The sequence below is a fragment of the Daktulosphaira vitifoliae genome, unplaced genomic scaffold (genome assembly GCF_025091365.1).
Source record: "Daktulosphaira vitifoliae isolate Bord-2020 unplaced genomic scaffold, ASM2509136v1 Scaffold_5, whole genome shotgun sequence".
Lineage (NCBI taxonomy): Eukaryota > Metazoa > Arthropoda > Insecta > Hemiptera > Phylloxeridae > Daktulosphaira > Daktulosphaira vitifoliae.
The window spans coordinates 28,244,502-28,264,558 of record NW_026099576.1 but is presented as its reverse complement, the minus strand read 5'-3'; the positions used below and the strand labels follow the sequence as shown (position 1 = coordinate 28,264,558).

Below are 20,057 nucleotides of genomic sequence, written 5' to 3'. Positions count from 1 at the left end.
TTTAATTATAATGTAAATTACTAATAAAATAATAGTATATATAAATTTAGATTTTCTTTTAAAATTAATATTATAATTTCTTCTGATAAATCATACATGAGTAACTAACTTGGCTAAAATAAGTGAGTGACATGATTAATTTCATACATATTTTTGATAATCAAAAAATGCAATAAATTTGTCTTAAATTTTTTCATTTTAAATAATTTACCTGTAAATTCATATTTTCTTCGACAAGATTTACAACTTTTGACTCTAAGCTTTTTATTGTATTTGTATCAATGTTTTCTTTTTCTATTAATTTGGATTTAAAGTTGAAATCATATTTTTAAAATGGTTAGTCAAAACATTTAATTTAGTAATCTATAGTTAATGTAAATTAATTAGTGCATAAGGATACAAATAACAATTTTGAGTATACCTCATTATTTTTATCTTCTATTGTTAATGTACATTGCTTATGTTCTTCTGTTAATTTAGCTATAGTATCATGTAATAATGAAGTATCTGAATATACATCACTATTTTTAATTAATCTGAGATCATCAATTTTCATTATAGCAATTGTTAACTGATCATTTTTGTCTATTACTCAATTTCTTAGAATATTTACTTCGGATTCTAAATCCTATCATTTTTATTTAATTTATAATAATATTAATTTGTTATAGTAACTTTAAAAAAATTCATTAGATGCTTACCTTTATTTGTTTGTTAAGCTGCTTAGTTGATAAAATTTGGTCAGATTCGTGTTTTTAAATAGCTTCTTCAGATTTCAAAAGTCTATTTAAATGTTCTTGTATTCACATAACAACATCATCTAATGAGGCAAGTATTCGATTAGGAGAACTATTTTTTTCTAAGCTGATATTATTGCGTAATTCACATCGTTTACAAAAAAAATGTTTTTAAATAATTGAGAAAATCAATTCATATGAATTGATGGTAAAATTTTAATATATATATATATATATATATATATATATATGTGTATTATTTAATTATATATTAAATAATTAAAAAAATAAAATTTATTTAGACTAATGAAATTTGAAAAGGTCTAATATAATTTTATCCATAAATTCATTAGCAATAAAAAAAAAAGATAATTTTCAAATATAATTGCTGTTTATAATTACATTCATCAGTCATTCAGTACGAGTCTAGTTCTTTAATACGTTTAGAAACTGATTTCTCTAAATCTTTGAATTGATGATGAAAAAATATAAACATCAATAATATTATATTTATAAAGATGTTATGTTAAGTAGAAAATTGTATATACTTGTATTGTTATATTATTGACAATTATTTCAGTATCAATAAATTCAGAAATTTTAGTTTGATTCTGTTCTTCAAATAAGCTTCTTAACCAATTAAGCTATTAGTAAAATGCTAATTAATTAATGTATTTTTTAAATTTGACGTTTTTTTTGTTACATTTAATTTTGATGATAATTTAAATATATCAATATATAATATGTTAAACATAAATGAAGTAAAAAAATATTTATATATAAATTATACTATAAGTATACATAATTTATAAATTGCAATACAATTCATTTAAGAATAATTTAAAAAATATTAATATTCAATTATTGTAATATTGAAACCTATTATTTATTTTAAAAATATACTAACTTCATGTAGTATATCTTGTTGAATTAGATCTTTTTCTTTTTTTAATTCATCTATCATTTTACCACACTCGGCATAATGTTGTTCAAGCACAGACTGTAATGGTGCCCAATTTTCACAATTTTTGATTATTTCTTGGGCTGAAATGTTAATGTTATTGAATTAAATAAGAATTAAAATAAATAAAAATATACTTCAAAGAATATTTGTTTGGTACGGAATGCCTTTAGCAAAGATTTAGTATGTTACAAACATCGTTGATTATATTATAACGTTGACCGTTGATCTCCAGTGCGTTTCTTTACACACCCCTTTGCCCACCCAGCACGGCAAATCGATGACCTCTGTGTCGATTGTCATCCGTGTACAGTTCATTGTCGTAAGTTAATCTGTCAATTGTTTTATGTGTCTTTTTCTTTTTGTAGCAAGCGCCTTCGCTTGAATCGTAAAATGTTCGGCCATTGTACGTCGTTATTCTTTTATTTGTTTATTGCATCCTTATGCTCAATGTTTACGTGCCCTTTAACGCCACTAGTGATTGGGCCCTGATCATTACTAAATATCTTCATTGACGTAGTCGCTTTTTCGCCGTCTGTTCTCATCTGTCATTACGTGCCTGGATCTACACTCTGACTCGTCATACTCAGATGTTCGACACCATTACCACAAAATCTCATACAGTCCACTCATCACTATTAACAACTTCATCTATTCAGCTGAGTATATATTATTTTTAATGTTTGTTTTAATTGAGATTAACTATTTGTTTTATGTCGCTTTGTCGGCCATTAGTATTTAAGGGCCCCCGTTACCCCTTAAATTTAAGATACTCTCTGAAGACTTACAAATATATGTAGTTATTTGTTTTTAATTATTTTCTGTTCTCGTTTACTTATTGGATGTACATTTAGCCGTCCTTCCTCAAGGTGACTCATTCCCCTTCAATAATAGCGATTTAAACAGGCTTAAGATAAAACGGCATTCTAGTACAGTTCACAATTAAAGGTAAGTTGCCGCAAGCGTGACCCATTCCTCCTTCAATAATAGCGATTTAAACAGGCTTAACACTCAAAGAAAAACCTCAGTCAAAATTGAAAGAGAAATTTTATCAAGGGTTTATGATAATGTTTTATTAATACGAACAAAATAACTATTCTTATAAATAATTATTGTTCAAGACAAGAAAAAAAAATATCATATTGATAAATATATCATTGATTCAATAGTAATGATATATTTATCAAATTGAACAATGAATTTATTATATAGATCGAGGTTTTTCTCTGGGTGAAGGTAAAACAGCATTCTAGTGCGGTGCACAACTGGCCATCCTACTGTCTAGCTGCCTCGTACAAAGCAATATTCATAATTTATCTTGCAAAAATAATAAAATTGTATTAGAAATAATGTATGTAATCCATACCACTTTTGTACAACAATAATTCAGAGTACCCCTATAAAGTATTGCTAATTCATATCTTTGATATAATGATATTAAATTGTCATTTTCAATAATGCCATTGCATACCTTATTACAGGGGCGGACTTAGGTATGTGGTGGCCCCTTATATATAAACAAGGAAATATATTTTTTTACTTATTAAATAACAATTATCATCATATTTGTGATACCAATGTATACCAAATTTGTGGGGGCCCCTGGGCTGCAGCCCACTCAGCCCTCCCCTAAATCTGGCCCTGCCTTATTTGAGCTTGTACCGTCACAAATTCGAAGGAGGACCGTTTATGATTTTTTGTTATGTCTACTTATTTATTTTAATACGCGAAAAAACTTTTTCCTGACACAACGGTGTCACCTTTCATTATTTAACGCTGACCGCTAGATAAGGCTATAAAAGAGAAATATAATTAAAATCGAATTGTTTATTAGTATTGATCCCTGCCAAAAAGACTAGCCGTTATCGATTTGAAATTGCCGTTAGATCGGTGTTGGCTCTTCTCCATTCCTTCTTCTGTCATTGACCGTGCTAGAGTGCACACGTTTATTGTCATTTATATTTTATCGTAAATTAACTTAATTTTGTTTATGTGTGTAGAGCACGTGTTTCGCTTTTCTTCTAGCCAAAGCTAAGGAGTGAGTGTCCAGACCGCTCCTGTTTTTTTTCATTAATATCCAATTAACATTAATGGATGTGTTCCAATACCGTCCGTGATGTTTGTAATATTATTTGTTTTCTTATTTAAATATTTTATTTTATTTTTGTTGTCTTTATTTGTAGACATGGTTTTTGAAGCATTCGTATTTTTGTCCATGTTTAACTTAATATTCTTTTTTTTATAACAATTAAATTAAATTTCCTTGTTAATTTTAACTATAATATTTATTTTATTGCGCGAGTAACTTAATTACTCGCGTGTATTTTATCCCTGTTCCTTAATCTAGACACAGGCTACGGTATGTTTTACAATCAACATTGAATGTCATAATTGTGGTTAATAAACCACGATGTATTATAGTCATTTATACATAAAACGACATATTAACTTAGATTATACTTTTAATTAACTTAAAATTAAATTCTACCTATGGTTCGGAAATCATATCTGATAGGCGTGACACCTCACCTAGGTGGTGGCAACCATTGCAACTATAGCTAGTCGTTATGCAAGAGGCAAACCATGTTGTACAGGACGATATAAAGCCCCCTTGCAATCTAATAGAAGACAATTCACCATAAAGCTATTTTTTCATTGAGTCCTTTTCGTTCAAAAGTTCTGATTATTTTATTAATAATTGTTCTTAGTCAAACATTTGTTTATTTAACTCCTAAAAATATATAGTATATAATACATGTAATATATATTTAGAAATATTAATCAAACAAACTATGTGTAATTATTGACTTGTGATAGTAATGTTACTTTTTTTAATCTGTATATTTCATTAATCAAATATGAAACAATTTTTTTCTGTTTAGCTTGTGATTTAAAGTTGAAATCATATTTTTAAAATGGTTAGTCAAAACATTTAATTTAGTGATCTATAGTTAATGTAAATTAATTAGTGCATAAGGATACAAATAACAATTTTGAGTATACCTCATTATTTTTATCTTCTATTGTTAATGTACATTGCTTATGTTCTTCTGTTAATTTAGCTATAGTATCGTGTAATAATGAAGTATCTGAATATACATCACTATTTTTAATTAATCTGAGATCATCAATTTTCATTATAGCAATTGTTAACTGATCATTTTTGTCTATTACTCAATTTCTTAGAATATTTACTTCGGATTCTAAATCCTATCATTTTTATTTAATTTATAATAATATTAATTTGTTATAGTAACTTTAAAAAAATTCATTAGATGCTTACCTTTATTTGTTTGTTAAGCTGCTTAGTTGATAAAATTTGGTCAGATTCGTGTTTTTAAATAGCTTCTTCAGATTTCAAAAGTCTATTTAAATGTTCTTGTATTCACATAACAACATCATCTAATGAGGCAAGTATTCGATTAGGAGAACTATTTTTTTCTAAGCTGATATTATTGCGTAATTCACATCGTTTACAAAAAAAATGTTTTTAAATAATTGAGAAAATCAATTCATATGAATTGATGGTAAAATTTTAATATATATATATATATATATATATATATATATGTGTATTATTTAATTATATATTAAATAATTAAAAAAATAAAATTTATTTAGACTAATGAAATTTGAAAAGGTCTAATATAATTTTATCCATAAATTCATTAGCAATAAAAAAAAAGATAATTTTCAAATATAATTGCTGTTTATAATTACATTCATCAGTCATTCAGTACGAGTCTAGTTCTTTAATACGTTTAGAAACTGATTTCTCTAAATCTTTGAATTGATGATGAAAAAATATAAACATCAATAATATTATATTTATAAAGATGTTATGTTAAGTAGAAAATTGTATATACTTGTATTGTTATATTATTGACAATTATTTCAGTATCAATAAATTCAGAAATTTTAGTTTGATTCTGTTCTTCAAATAAGCTTCTTAACCAATTAAGCTATTAGTAAAATGCTAATTAATTAATGTATTTTTTAAATTTGACGTTTTTTTTGTTACATTTATCATTTTTATGACCGTCTGCTGCGCCTCGTTCGTCTTGTCGTCCGACTTCCAGTTTGGAACTCCTGTATATTGTCAATATAATAACTACCGATGTACATACTATTGCCCGCCTGCTGCGCCTTGTCCGTCTTTTCGTCCGTCTTGTCGTCCGACTCCCAATTTTTAAAAAGACGATAATAAAAATCTGTAGACAGAGATGCAACAGTCTTAGTGGGGAAAACATACAGTAAATATTACTAGACGGGTTGGGTTGGGTTTATAGAAAATATTAAAAGATTCTGTATTTAGTTAATAATTACTAATTTAAAACTTTTCGTTTTTAGTTTCGGAGAATAAATTTATGTTTACTTATAAATAGGTTTGGTTTAGTGATGAAATAAAAATTGAAGAATCGCTCATGACTTTTATGTAATTTGTAACAAAATTTTTTAATTAAGATTTTTTATTTTTTGACTATAATTATTTGACTTATTATTAATATTCTTAATGTTCATAGTGTTAATGTTTGTTTCTATTAAAAAAGGATACCTACAAAATTTGAGGCCAATACCATATATTCAACACATTTCGGCTTAATTCAAATTTGGAATTTTATTGGCTTTTTGGAATAATCTCCTAAGTCTAATAACGCACGCTTTACGAAATTTTCAGACGATAACTATTCAATTATTGGCGATTTTATATATTGAAATATATCAATAAATATTTATTTTTTGAATAGATAGCTACTATAGTAATTAAAAAACAATTTTTTAACTGTTGGAATTATTAAAAAAAATTTATATTTGCCATTGATTATTCTTTTTTTTTTTTATAATTTTTTAAACGCACTAGAATTTACTGTATAGAGTGTTCATTAAATAATTTTAAATTAATATATTATTCACAAAACAAAGTTGAATTTTTAAAGAGAAATTATAAAAAAGAAAGGACTTTTTAATTTAAGAAAATACTTAACATTTAAATCTGAAAATATTTTAAACATTATTTTTTAAAATGCGTCATCTAAATAAACATCAAAGAAATAGCTTATAGTTAGCAAAGTACCCTTTTTTTTAATTATTTATTTTTAACCGACATTTTTACATTATATTATTTATTTTAGTTTGAAATAACATACCAATATTTTTTAAATACCTAGTCTTTAACTCAATAATCTCAAGAAAATACCAATTGTTCGCGCCAAGCGTATATGTGCGCCATCAGCTGTTAGGACGCCTTATAAGCAGCCTGTATTGCTCGGTCGTTTTTTATTAAAAAAAAAAAATACATGTACTTGTTGAATGTAAATAGTAGGGATGGTTTTATTTCTTGATTATTTAATTCAGTAATAAAAGATTCGGTTATTCGTATTTGATAGTTTAGTTTCATTTATTAAACTGAACAAGCTTATTTTGTGTTAACAAAAAATATTTTTCTTTGGCAAATTTAAATTAATTAGACAATTTTTATTGATTATTAAATAAATTATTAAGCTGTACGGCGGAGTTTTATTCCCTTTTATTTGGGTTAAATTTTTTAAAACAGCCCAAGCGGTAACATTTGGTGACCTCGACGTGATCCTTGTGCATTTTAAGTTGCATTACGCACAGATAAGGGGTAAATTTTAGCTAATCTTGTTCAAACACAATATTTCATTAATTCAATTAATTAGATAATTATATTAAAAAAAGGAAAAAAATGGAACAATAATAAAGTAATATAATATACAATTTTTATTTAAGAATATCTATTTATTTTCTTACAAATCACTTAGTTCATTATTGCCTGTAGTAGTTACTAAATTTGTATTTTTTACTTGTAAAATAAGTACTTTGTACATTCATTTACTGTAAAGTGTGTGGTAAAAAAAATTTTTTTGGTGGCATAGCGGTAAGTTGTTTGTTATAAGTTTAATCTTAGATAGCCATCCGCCCACACTTAGTATTTATTTATTTCATTATGCAAAATCCATCTACATCTACACTTCTGTTACCACGTCCACCTCCATAATCCGCACTTCGGCGACTCATTCGTAGAAGAGCTTCTACCAAAACTTCTATTTCTGTTATTCAAAAGTTCGTTGAGAAATATGATCCAATCGTTCACAGCCTTCGACAAATCAAACAAGATTAAATTCATTACAAGAACACTAGTCTACATTCGTAGAAACTCATAATGAAATCTCTTTGAACAACTTTGAACAAGGCTTCAAAGAAGAGAATGATTATTTACTGCTTGAAGATCAAATTTGTACTTTAAGGGCCACTATGGAGGACTTATTGGACAAATTTGCGGTCACTGAAATTTTAAGTACTTCTAATTCATCGTAAGCATCTCACATTGAGTCTACGAGACTCCTTGCTATTGATCTACCAAAGTTTAGTGGAGATCTCTGCGATTGGCCTGATTTTATTAATACATTTAATGCATTGTTTCATGAGAATTTAAAATTAACTGATGTACAACGAATTCATTATTTAAAATCAAGCTTAAGCGGATCTGCTTTAGACGTCATTAAAAATTACTCAATCACTTCTGCCAACTATGAAGAGGCTTATTCTGAATTAGTCAAACACTATGAAAACAAATGGCTCACCATACAAACTCACATAAGAGCATTACTTCATTCATCAAAAGTGCATCAAGATTCAGCTGTAGATTTACGGAAATTACATCATTATATTGTTTCACATGTTCATGCACTAAAAGCACTCGAGCAGCCAGTTCATGTCTGGCTAGTGACTCTTATTTGTAATCAGTTAGATGCCACTTCTGTCGGCGAATGGCAACTGCAACAAGCAAATAATGAATTACCCGTAATCGGTCTAAAAATGTGAGTGTCAATAACAAGACTTTCTTTACTCGTCCTAGTGATCAAAATTCAATGAAGTGTCCACTTTGCACGGGTGCCCACCTCATATATGCATGTGAAAAATTTGCTCAGATGCCAATTTCTGAAGGACAAGCAACAGTTATGCGTTTAAATTTTGGTCATCAAGTAAAATCTTGTAAATATACTAAATGTCTGAAATGTAACTACCGCCAATCCTTCTGACTTAATCACTAGAGGAGTTGATACAGAGCGGTTTAATCCATGCACATTGTGGTGGAATGGACCTCAGTAGTTATCTCAATCTAAAGGTAATTAGCCTGTGACTCCAAATTTGCCTGCAAACTTACCTGAAATGCGTCCGATAAAGTTAGTGTTATCAACGGCACCAGATAGTTCGCAATAGTTGCTCAATAACTATTCCAAGTGGTCAACGCTCCTTAGGGTAACTGCCTTCATTCAGAGGTTTGTTATTAATTGCAAAATCAAAGGAGACAATATAAAACGGGTCCTTTGAGTCTTTCCGAAATAATATTAGCTCACACATTTTTGTTATTAAAAATACAAAGTGAAGCGTTTTTCAGTGAGATGTCATTACTTAAGACTTTTAATCTTGTTCATAGTCGCAGCTGTCTCAAGTCACTCAATCCATTTATTAACAGCGATGGCCTAATTCGGGTGGGAGGAAGACTTGAAAATGCTTCTATATCATACAATGCTAAGCATCCGATTGTTTTACCCTCTACCTTAGTTATTACACGTTTGATTTTCGAACATGAACATCGACGTATGATGCATGTTAGTTCACAGGCTTTGCTTACGCATATGCATAACATATATAGGCCTATACGTGAAAGGATGATTGCTAGAAAAGTTGTTTGGAAATGTATTTAATGTTTTAAGTCCAAGCCGTGGTTCAGTGCCCCTTTTATGGCAGCTCTTCCTCGTGAGCGAATCACTTGCACGGCCGTTTACTCGCACCGGAGTGGACTTTTGTGGTCCTATTATGGTTAAAAGTAGATTGAGAAAGGTGACCCCAATCAAATGTTATGTTTGTATATTTGTGTGTCTGTGCACTTGAACAATACATTTAGAGCTCACTTCTACTTTGGCAATAGAAGAATTTTCAGCAGCTTTTAATCGTTTCATTGCACGAAGGGGACAATGCTCAGACTTATTCAGTGACAACGGGACTGGTTTTGTTGGGGCTAATCCAATATTACAAGACCAATTCCTAGCTTTACAAAAATGTAAAAAATTAAGTAATTTCACTTCATACCCCCATCTGCGCCGCACTTTGGAGGCCTTTGGGAAGCGGCAGTGCAATCTGCCAAACGTCATTTGCTGAAGGTAACAAAGGGAGTAATGTTGAAGTACGATGAAATCGTTACTTTGTTATGTCAAATAGAGGCTGTATTAAATTCCAGACCCCTCTGTCCAAACTCCACTGATCCTTCAGATTTCAATGTTCTCACGCCTGCTCACTTTCTGGTTGGTGTTTTATTATTACTTCCACCAGAACCAGATGTTTCTTTTAAGCCACAAAATCGGTTTAAAAGGTTTAAACTCATGTAGTCTCTATTTAAAACTTTTTGGAAAAGATGGGTTGGTGAGTATCTGCCTCAACTTCAACGCCGAGGCAAACGGATCAGAATGAAGAGGAATGTTATCATTGGTGATTTGGTAATAGTAAAGAATGACACTGCGCAACATTACCAATGGCCGTTGGTTCGAGTGTCTGCTGTTCATCCATGAATCGATGGAATTGTCCATTTGGATAATGAAATGGAAGAATACGACCCCCTATAATATTGTTATCCCATTAATTAGTTGCCTAATATATATATAGTATTTTTATGAAGTTGTAATAAACAAAAAAATTAATTTTATTTTTAATTTGTTATAGTAATTAATTAATTTGAATTTTCAATATTTCATGTGTTCAGATTATTAATATTATTCATAATTAACATGCATTTTTTGTATTTTTATGTTTTTTCGATGTAAAATCTTACTTATTTAGTTCATTATTATTTTATACTATTTTATATTATTATTATTTATATGTTTTTTGAATAGTTATTTTTAACTGCTAGTTATATATTTTTTGAGTTCCTATTTATGTGATTTAAACTTAGATGGAATTTATATGAGCCATGTAATGTTTTCAATATTTGTTATTAGAAACTGAAAGGTGTTACGAGTTCATTGTTATATAAATTTTAGTTGTTTAAGTACCAATTAAAATGTTCAAATATTAAAGATTTGTAATGATCCAGGTAAGCTCATTATTCATACTTAGTTATAATAGGCTCTACGACCTTTCTAAGGGGAGTGCATGTTCGCGCCAAGCGTGAGAGCTGCACGTGTGTGTTTGGCTGTATGGGTGTGGTCAGCTGATAGTATATGTGCGCCATCAGCTGTTAGGACGCCTTATAAGCAGCCTGTATTGCTCGGTCGTTTTTTATTAAAAAAAAAAAAATACATGTACTTGTTGTAAAAACATATAGGTTAAGTTAAGTTGGTTTTTGTTTTTTTGTATGAATCAGTAAAAATTTTGTTCAAGTTTCGTTTTAAAATACACTGTTCATATTATTATTATAAATTCATATAGTTGTATTCTGTTTTTTTTTCATTGGTTAGAACATTATTATAATACAACTGCAGGTAGCATATCACTTTTATAAATTGTAGTTCATTTTATTCAAATGATTCAAGCAAAATGCTGAACTGAATGTAAATAGAAGGGAAGATTCGGTTATTCGTATTTGACAGTTTAGTTGCATTTATTAAACTGAACAAGCTTATTTTGTGTTAACAAAAAATATTTTTCTTTGGCAAATTTAAATTAATTAGACAATTTTTATTGATTATTAAATAAACCTATTAAGCTGTACGGCGGAGTTTTATTCCCTTTTATTTGGGTTAAATTTTTTAAAACAGCCCAAGCGGCAACACCAATTATTTATTTTCGTACCACCGGCACGCTAGTTAAATACAAATTTATATAATTTGATCTAATCAAATTTAGAAATTTTTTATTAAGAAAACGTTTGATGTTCATTATATTATAATTATTAGACAATTTGTATAAATTAATTAATTGTAAAATCAATTATTTTATAAATGATTTGTTTTTCTTTTTCTAAATTAAATTTTAATAAAATTGAATACCAGAATTAGATGAACATAATTTAGTTCAGTTATGATTATATAGTAATTAGTAACATATCCCTCAGTTAACTCTAAATAAAATTAAAAAATGTAGTATTATTTAACCCATTTAGTCATGATTAAATCTAGTTTTTAGTTTATAGTTTAAACTAAATTTATATATTTAATTTAATATAAATTTATATATTAATTTGCGTAATTTATAATTCGAATAATTATCGATCGTTTAAATTAAGTGAGAGTGCCCATTTCTAAGAACTACTAATATACATATAAATATATATTTATATATTTATGGAATTACTATTGAACTAACATAAATATTGAAATAACATGTCCGTCTGGATGTAAGTTTAGGTTAAAGAAGCTAAAGAAAAAGCTCAATGATACATAATAGGCCAGTCAACGAAGGAGTAATTTTGGCGAATGGCGGAAAAAATTCCCAACCAAATTTTTTTTTTTTTTTAAGTTGTATTCAGATATGTATAATGACATACTAAAAGTCCTCATCGATTAGACTTGAGCTATTTTCTTTATAGCCTCGCAAAAGTTAAAAAATATAAGCTTTTTTAATTTTTTCAACAAATATTGAACTTACAAAAAAAAATTTCGTAAAAAAGTTGTTTAGAAAACAATTTTAGACAAAAAAGGTATCTTATATTTTTTCATTTAAACAAATATTTTTCGAGTTACATTACATTTAATATGAGTACTAAAATTTATTTTCCAATTTTTTTCATTTTACGATTACTTTTTATCATGTTATACTTACATTAGACACAATGTTATAAATGAATGTGTGTGTATGTGTGAGTTTATTTATTTATAGTATCGTTAAAGTATAGTGTATAATAAGATACAACCGATAGAGTAGGTAATTGATTTGACGCTATATTGTTTAAACCCAACTAAACGCTAAATTGTACAATCCCAAACAACCATTATATTATGTCAATTGCCACCGGAATTTCTGGTAATGATAAAGATAATTGTCATAATACGTATTGGCCTTTAGTCAGGTGCTGGCGCTAATAAGAATTGTGCCTGCCGAAAAACTGGGCTTAAATGTTCTATTATATGTGACCATTGCAAAGGTCAATGGCGTACAAATTCAATAGAAATAAAGATTGAAGATTAAGAAAATTGTACTTTTGTTGAAGATATACTCTATCAAAATTTAGAATGGGAAAATGAATAAGAAAATGGAAAAAAATTTTGTTTGATACACTTGTCAAATAACTTTATAGTGGAGAAATCCTCCATCGATTATATACTTTGCATTAGTAATGCATATAACTTGTATTTAGGATATAAATAAGGAAATAGGAGATCATGTAGCTTTTGTAATAATCCATTAAAATTTTAAAATTAAACACTATCTACAGATTTGCATCAAGGAGTTGTTTNTTTATCTACAGATTTGCATCAAGGCGTTGTTTTTTGATAATGATTTTAATCACTGTCACATATCATCTATACTGCACCCAATTATACACACTGTGCCGGGATACTGCTGGTTTTTTTTTTAAATAGCGTTTAGTTGAAATAGTAGCAATGGGTTTACTTTAATTATTTCATTATTAATTTTAACAATAGAAGTTATTGAAGATACAGTTATAACTTTATTTGACCTTTAAAGATTTATATCATGAAACTTATTATCCACCATTGATTTAACTAGAACAAGACCAATTTTAAACACTTTATTGTCATAAAGACAATTAATTTTATCATTACCAGAAATTCTGGCTGGGTTGACAAAAGAGAACATGAGGTAGATGAAATGAGGAGATCAGTGACAATAGGCGAGAGTGTGAATGGGGAGGTAGAAAGTTTTAAGTATTTAGGATCAGTAGTGCAAAAGAGCGGTGGTATTGACGAGAGTGTAAGACATAGGATTAAGTGCGGGTGGTTGAAGTAGAGAGAAGCGTCTAGTGTCTTATGCCATAAAAGAATTCCAATGAGTCTAAAAGGTAAATTCTACAACAATATAGTGAGACCAGCTATGATGTATGGTTCAGAGTGTTGGGCGGTTGATAAGAAAGTAAAGCAGAGATGAAAATGCTTAGTTGGATGAGTGGAGTAACTAGAAAAGATAGAATAAGGAACGAGCATATAAGAAGGAGTATAAGTGTAGCGTCAATCGTGGATAAGATGAGAGAAAATAAACTTAGATGATTTAGTCATGTTATGAGGAGAGAAGAATCAGAAGCTGTAAGAACAGTTATAGAAATGAATGTTGAAGAAAGAAGAGGTAGAGGAAGACCAAAAAAGAGATTGAGGGATGTTATTGAATGCGATATGAGGACAGCTGATGTGAGTGTAGAGGATGTGGGAGATCGTGTCAAGTGGAAGTTTAGGATGAGGGTGGCCGACACCAAGTAGTTTGGATTAAGGCAAAGAAAAAGAAAAAGTTTAGCAGAAATTCCGGTGCCAATTGACATAATAAAATGGTTGTTTGGGAATGTACAATTTAGCGTTTAGTTGGGTTTAAACAATATAGCGTCAAATCAATTACCTACTCTATCAGTTGTATCTTATTATACACTACACTTTAACGATACTATAAATAAATAAACTCACACATTTGCATTTTCTACTGTTACGTCGCTATTTAGGAGTTGAGCCTAAATACTCGTCAACAGTATTCTAAGGGACCAACGGGGGATAGCTGGCTAGGCTATATCTACCTTAGGTACTGAGGTTTCTTATTTAATTTATATTTCCTTAGAAGAACTACCAAGGGTCCCACTACAATACTACTCTTGATTAACAACGATATAAATATTTATTAAGTAAAGATATATTAAATAAATAGTACAACCTGCTGGACACTTAGAGATGATAATAATCCAACAGGGAGCTGACGGCGACACACACATCGTCGCGATGATGGTAAAATTCAACTGATGATTTGGACATTAGTATTAGTATTATTATTTGAAAACCAATATAGATCTTTTAAATTATAAAATTTTATCTTTTACTGACACTTGGTTGCATAAGAACTTAGTTAACTCATTAGAACTTGGTTTTTTTAATTACGAAATTTATAAATGTGATAGATCTTATTTATCTAGTTTGTTAATCAGAGTAGGAGGTGTCTTGATAGCAGTTAATAAAAGTTATGTTTCCTCGATAATTAACATTAATGTTAGTTCATTAGAGTCCTGCTTTGTTTCTGTAAAAATATGTAATACAAAAAATTTAATTGTAGGTTGTAGCTACTTTTCATTTAAATTTTCCATCTTCTGTGTACATTAAATATTTTACTATTTTAGATAATCTAATTTCTTCTCAACCAAATGATGATTATCTATTGTTTGTTGATTTTAATTTGCCAAATTTAAATAAAACTTCTTAAGTTTAAATATAACTTAAAACTATCATCTTCTGAAGCTATTTTTTTAGAAACCCTAGCTTTTCTTAACCTATTTCAAATAAATGCAATACCCAATAATAGCTATGGTTCAATACTTGATCTTATTTCATCCAATTCCAATTCTCATGTTATATCTTTAAATACAGATGTTTATAGTTCCTGCAGATAATTATCATTCTCCTATTAATGTTAGGAATGTTCTAAAACACAGGAAGAATATCATAAAGGTAGTAGCCCTTTTGAATTATTACCTATAAATATAATTAACGACTTGTGTCTTGATTACATGCACAATGTTTGCCTGGTTGTAACAAAACGTTTGTTAGAGTTTTGGATTAAAGGTAAGAAGGACGTTAGATTAGCTGAGGAAAATAATGTTAAAATATCAAATAATTTGATGAATCTACGATTGTACTTACTGTCGTGATATGCTTAATACTTTGCATTACACATCTCACAATTATCAATGAAAATGTATAATCTGTATTTTAAATAACTTGTAAACAAACAAATAATTTATCTGTCATAACAAATATGCTGTTCAATACAATTTCTTGTTATTTACATATATGTCAACTCATCTATTGTTAACTATGCTATCTAATATAATTATCATGTAATGTATACTTTAAAAGAATAAAATATAATCATGAATAGAATAAACGGCAATATCCCTGGATATGGGGGTACCTTTTTAGTACTATAAAAAGCACTGATATCCATTGAGAAACAATTGAGTTCATTCTTACAAACCACTCTTGCTTTAACATTTTGATCACAGCCCCGTGCTGCCGTTTGAGTTATTTTATTGTGTATACCTTATTCGTGTTTAAAACTTATTTTAGTCTAAAAAGACATTATTACCATAAATAAATAATATTGAGTAAAAATTGGCATTTCTGGTAAATACTTCATTTATCTACTTGGACATTACAGAATACAAAGTCAGTTGATATTATCCCATTTATTTAGAGTTAATAATCCGAGTAAAGAACGATAAAGCAATAGATCTATAATCTCCTTTTAATATCAAGAGTAATTTTGCTAGTTTGTTCACACCTACTACATATACACATTACAGAGTCTCGAGGGTCGGATTACCGCCCCGTGCCTAAAAGGAGTTTAAAAAACCTTATGTGTATCTGATTATATTAATAGACACTTCGACTGGGTATTCGAGGGTCGGATTACCGCCCCGTTACCTCAGTGTCCTATTAAAGGAGTTTACAAATTTATTAATGCCGCCCCCACACCCCCCATTGCTCTTTATATTTTCTATATACAATATTTCACAATTATTTTGTTGAACTTTTAACTTTATACATTATCAACAGTGATATAGTCGTAATTTAATCAATGGATAAGTTAAAAACCTAAATGAGGAAACGTGATGAATTTCACCCCCACACTACTTTTCAAAGGCCTTAAAACATAGTTTTGGGAGACGGAATAAAAATATTGTGATGTTTTAACTGTGTTAAAAATATGTATTTTCTAATTATTACATAATGCAACTAAAACTCTTAATCCTCCCAGATACGGCCTTGCTCCTTCCAACTTCCAAACTATTACTCGAATATTTTTACTGACACTTCTAAGTTCTTACATAAATTAAATTTCATAGTCATATAATCGATAAGTGTATTATTAGATACTGTTATATTTTTTATAAATAAACAATAAACTTTATGCAGTAATAAAATAATCTTACAATCATTGTTTTCAAATCGTTAAAACATAAATGAAATAAACGTGAATAGGTACATGTTAGCACTATCTTAATTCATTATAGGTAATATATTAAATAACTAGATTGGTTGGTAAACGGTTTATTACGGAAAAATACAAATTACCAATTTCAACAGCTATAGGTTAACCCAATAACTTTCAGTTTCAACTTAGTATGTGTTATATCGTTAATTTCTGGTCGATGTTTTAAATTTTGTCAAATGTCAATAAAATTGTCGTGAAATGATAAACATTATCTTATTTATTTTAATGATATTTATTTATACACTTTGACAGTGTTTTGTTTTACATTAATATTATATTTTTAAAATGATTATAGTCTCGAGCCATATTTGTGTGTTTATAACTTCAGATTTATGTTTATATGTGGTATGACTAGAGATTAAACAAACTTATAAGTTATTCAAAATTTGTGTTTTATGACAAACATACCTATATACGATACCCACGTATTACTTTTTATTTTATTCTTTAGTCTATACTGTATTTTATAAATACGTATATGCACTAATAAGAAAACTAACAGTGGGTATACGCCGTATACCCGCGTATCACTCATTATTTTATAAGTATACGCATTAACAAAAAATCAAAGAAGTGGGTATACGCTCCACGACACCTCTGGTCGGGTCAAACAAAAACACACAGTCGATACAAATAGCATGCCGATAATGCGCCTTTTGCCATTATTATTATTCGTCTATAATTTTTCACTTCTATTTTAAATATTAGAAAAAACCTGTGTACACGACAAAAGAAAATTTATTTTGTGCGTTTGAGAAGCGATAAAGATTTCCACGTTAAAATCTCCAACTTTCCCCGATTTTCAGATATATTAGAAAGTACGATCCTTTCTTTGAATCGACACACGAGTGCAAATCGTGATCAAAAAGGCTTACATAACTAATGAATATTGATAGTAGAACATCCAATGAATTACCTCCTATAAATCTATTTTGCATGCCACGATGACAAGGAATTTACTCATTTATCTTGGTAAAAAATCGCCTCAAGTAACATGACCAGTTCGACTTTGATCTAATCACCTGGGAGTCTCAAATCTGCCAAAAGAGTGGCAATATGAAAATAATTTGGTCTATAAAAGCAATGTACGACACCCACCCTATACCTAAGTCGAATCAGTGAAGTAGAGTCGATAGCTTTTTTTTCTAATCGTTTTAAATCTTTTATTTTTTTTTTAATTTATATTTAATAATTTAAATAATTTAATTTAATAATTTAATAATTATTTATATTATTATTATTTATTTTTTAAAACAATATCTACAAAATATTTTCAAGTACAACTTTTTAAATTACTACAGTAAAAATAAAAATTTATCCATCGTATAGTTTTTAAGCTTTACTTCAAAAATACTTTATGCATAACATAATAGCTGTGACTTAAATGTCTAATTTAATGGTCAAGTTCAAAATATTTTTTATAAGCTTTAGTGATATGTCTTCTCAGCCACAAGTCCTCCCTATACCCATAAATAAAAGATTTTCACCGTATCAGAGTATAAATGTATTCTTAATTAATATTAATAATTGAAATTAAATAAATAAGAATAAATGTTGACTGAGACACAGTACAAAATTTTTATTTATTTTTGGTATATGGACTTGTGGTTGAGAAAGTTTATAGAAATTAAGCTTACAGAAAATATTTCAAACTTGACCATTAACTTTTAAGTCCCAACTAGAAAAAAAAAAATTATTGTAAATTTATATATTACTCATTCAAAATAATCACATATTTATTAAATGTTACAATTTTCATTGTTAGTTATAGATACTATGTTTAAATGATAATGCTATAAGAATTTATTTTTTGTTGAAATTTGTTTAAATATTTTATTACATTCATGGAACAGTGGTAATTTAATTTAGACTAGATATAATTTTAAAATAAATTAATAAAATATTTTTACTAACTAATAGTAGTGATAATACAAAAGTTACAGGATAAAATAAATTAAATGGACTAGACATCTTTGATACTTTATTAATAACAAAGAAAAATGTATTAAATGTTAGTTTACAAGTGATAAGTACATATTTTTAAGGGGAATAACAATTATTTAATATTATATGAGGTTTAACTACTGATAAATAAAATATCAAAGAATAACACTTGTGAAAAATAATGCAGTGCATTGTTAAAAATATGTGAAGTCTAATTTTGTTACAATTTCATTGTAATTATTATTTAAAAAAGAAAAGGCTATTCAGATATTTTTTACAAGGAAATATCAAACTGATTTCAATAAATGTATATTAGATTTTAAAGAAAAAGAACTTTAAATAAATAATTTTTTACTCCTTAATATTTTTAACTTTTCTTTGAGCACCACTGGAGATTATAATGGTTTTACTAATAATTTAACATTGATTATAAAACCATGTCACAAAATTAAAATTGTTTAACGATGAGTTAATATATTTTTACTTTTAGAGACACAGTATTTTTAAATAAGAAAAAATTAATTCTACTTATATATAACCAAAACTTACTCATTATTAGCAAACTTAAATTAGAACTTGTAGCAAAACTTACACAGAATAATATTATTTTTATTTTTTTATATAAAAGTTAAAGTTTATATTACCAAATTGGACATAGAACACTCAATTTTATATTGTACAAATATTAACAATTTTATGTTTATATTAGTCATTATTTTCTAATAATACACACTTAGGAATTAATCACTAATAAAATTGCACATGACAATTTTTACAGTACATATTTGTTATAGAAAAATTAGTTTTCAAATGAATCTCTTAGATGTTAAAAAATAAGTTACGGTTAGATAAAATTTTTATGGATCAACTAAAAAACAGTTTTTTGATTTGATGAAAATATTTTGTAATTATTGGATAATTAAGAAATAAAATTCTCAAAGATAAATATATATTCTAACAATAGAGAAAACTTTTTTAAAAATGTACATTTATATTAAAAACTATTAATTTTATGTTACTTAATGAATGACTATTATCATTCGAGCATTAATAACATTTGTCAAATGCGAGAAATTGTATCAGAAAATAGTGAGAAAAATGTATATTATTGTATAATAACTATAGTAGCAAATAAATGCTAATTTAATAGAACATTTTAATTTAAATTTTACAATATTATTAATAATAATATAATAATTATATAATTAATTTAATAATGTAGTGTTTCTGTAGCCACTTGAGCCTGA

The 20,057-nt window shown here is 27.8% G+C and overlaps 1 long non-coding RNA gene across 2 annotated transcripts in view; it reads right to left on the bottom strand.

Moving 5' to 3' along the window:
• Positions 1-108: 108 nt before the first annotated feature.
• LOC126908314 (uncharacterized) overlaps positions 109-20,057 on the bottom strand; it is a 24,562-nt gene continuing 4,613 nt past the window's right edge. The window contains exons 2-10 of one of the 2 annotated variants that reach the window (XR_007704738.1): positions 5,720-5,909; positions 5,565-5,660; positions 4,982-5,100; positions 4,702-4,908; positions 4,187-4,429; positions 1,645-1,781; positions 702-820; positions 422-628; positions 109-363 (exon numbers count right to left, since the gene is read on the bottom strand). This is a non-coding gene — a long non-coding RNA (uncharacterized LOC126908314). The remainder of the gene's footprint in view (positions 364-421; positions 629-701; positions 821-1,644; positions 1,782-4,186; positions 4,430-4,701; positions 4,909-4,981; positions 5,101-5,564; positions 5,661-5,719; positions 5,910-20,057) is intronic. The other variant, XR_007704739.1, reaches the window with a different exon arrangement.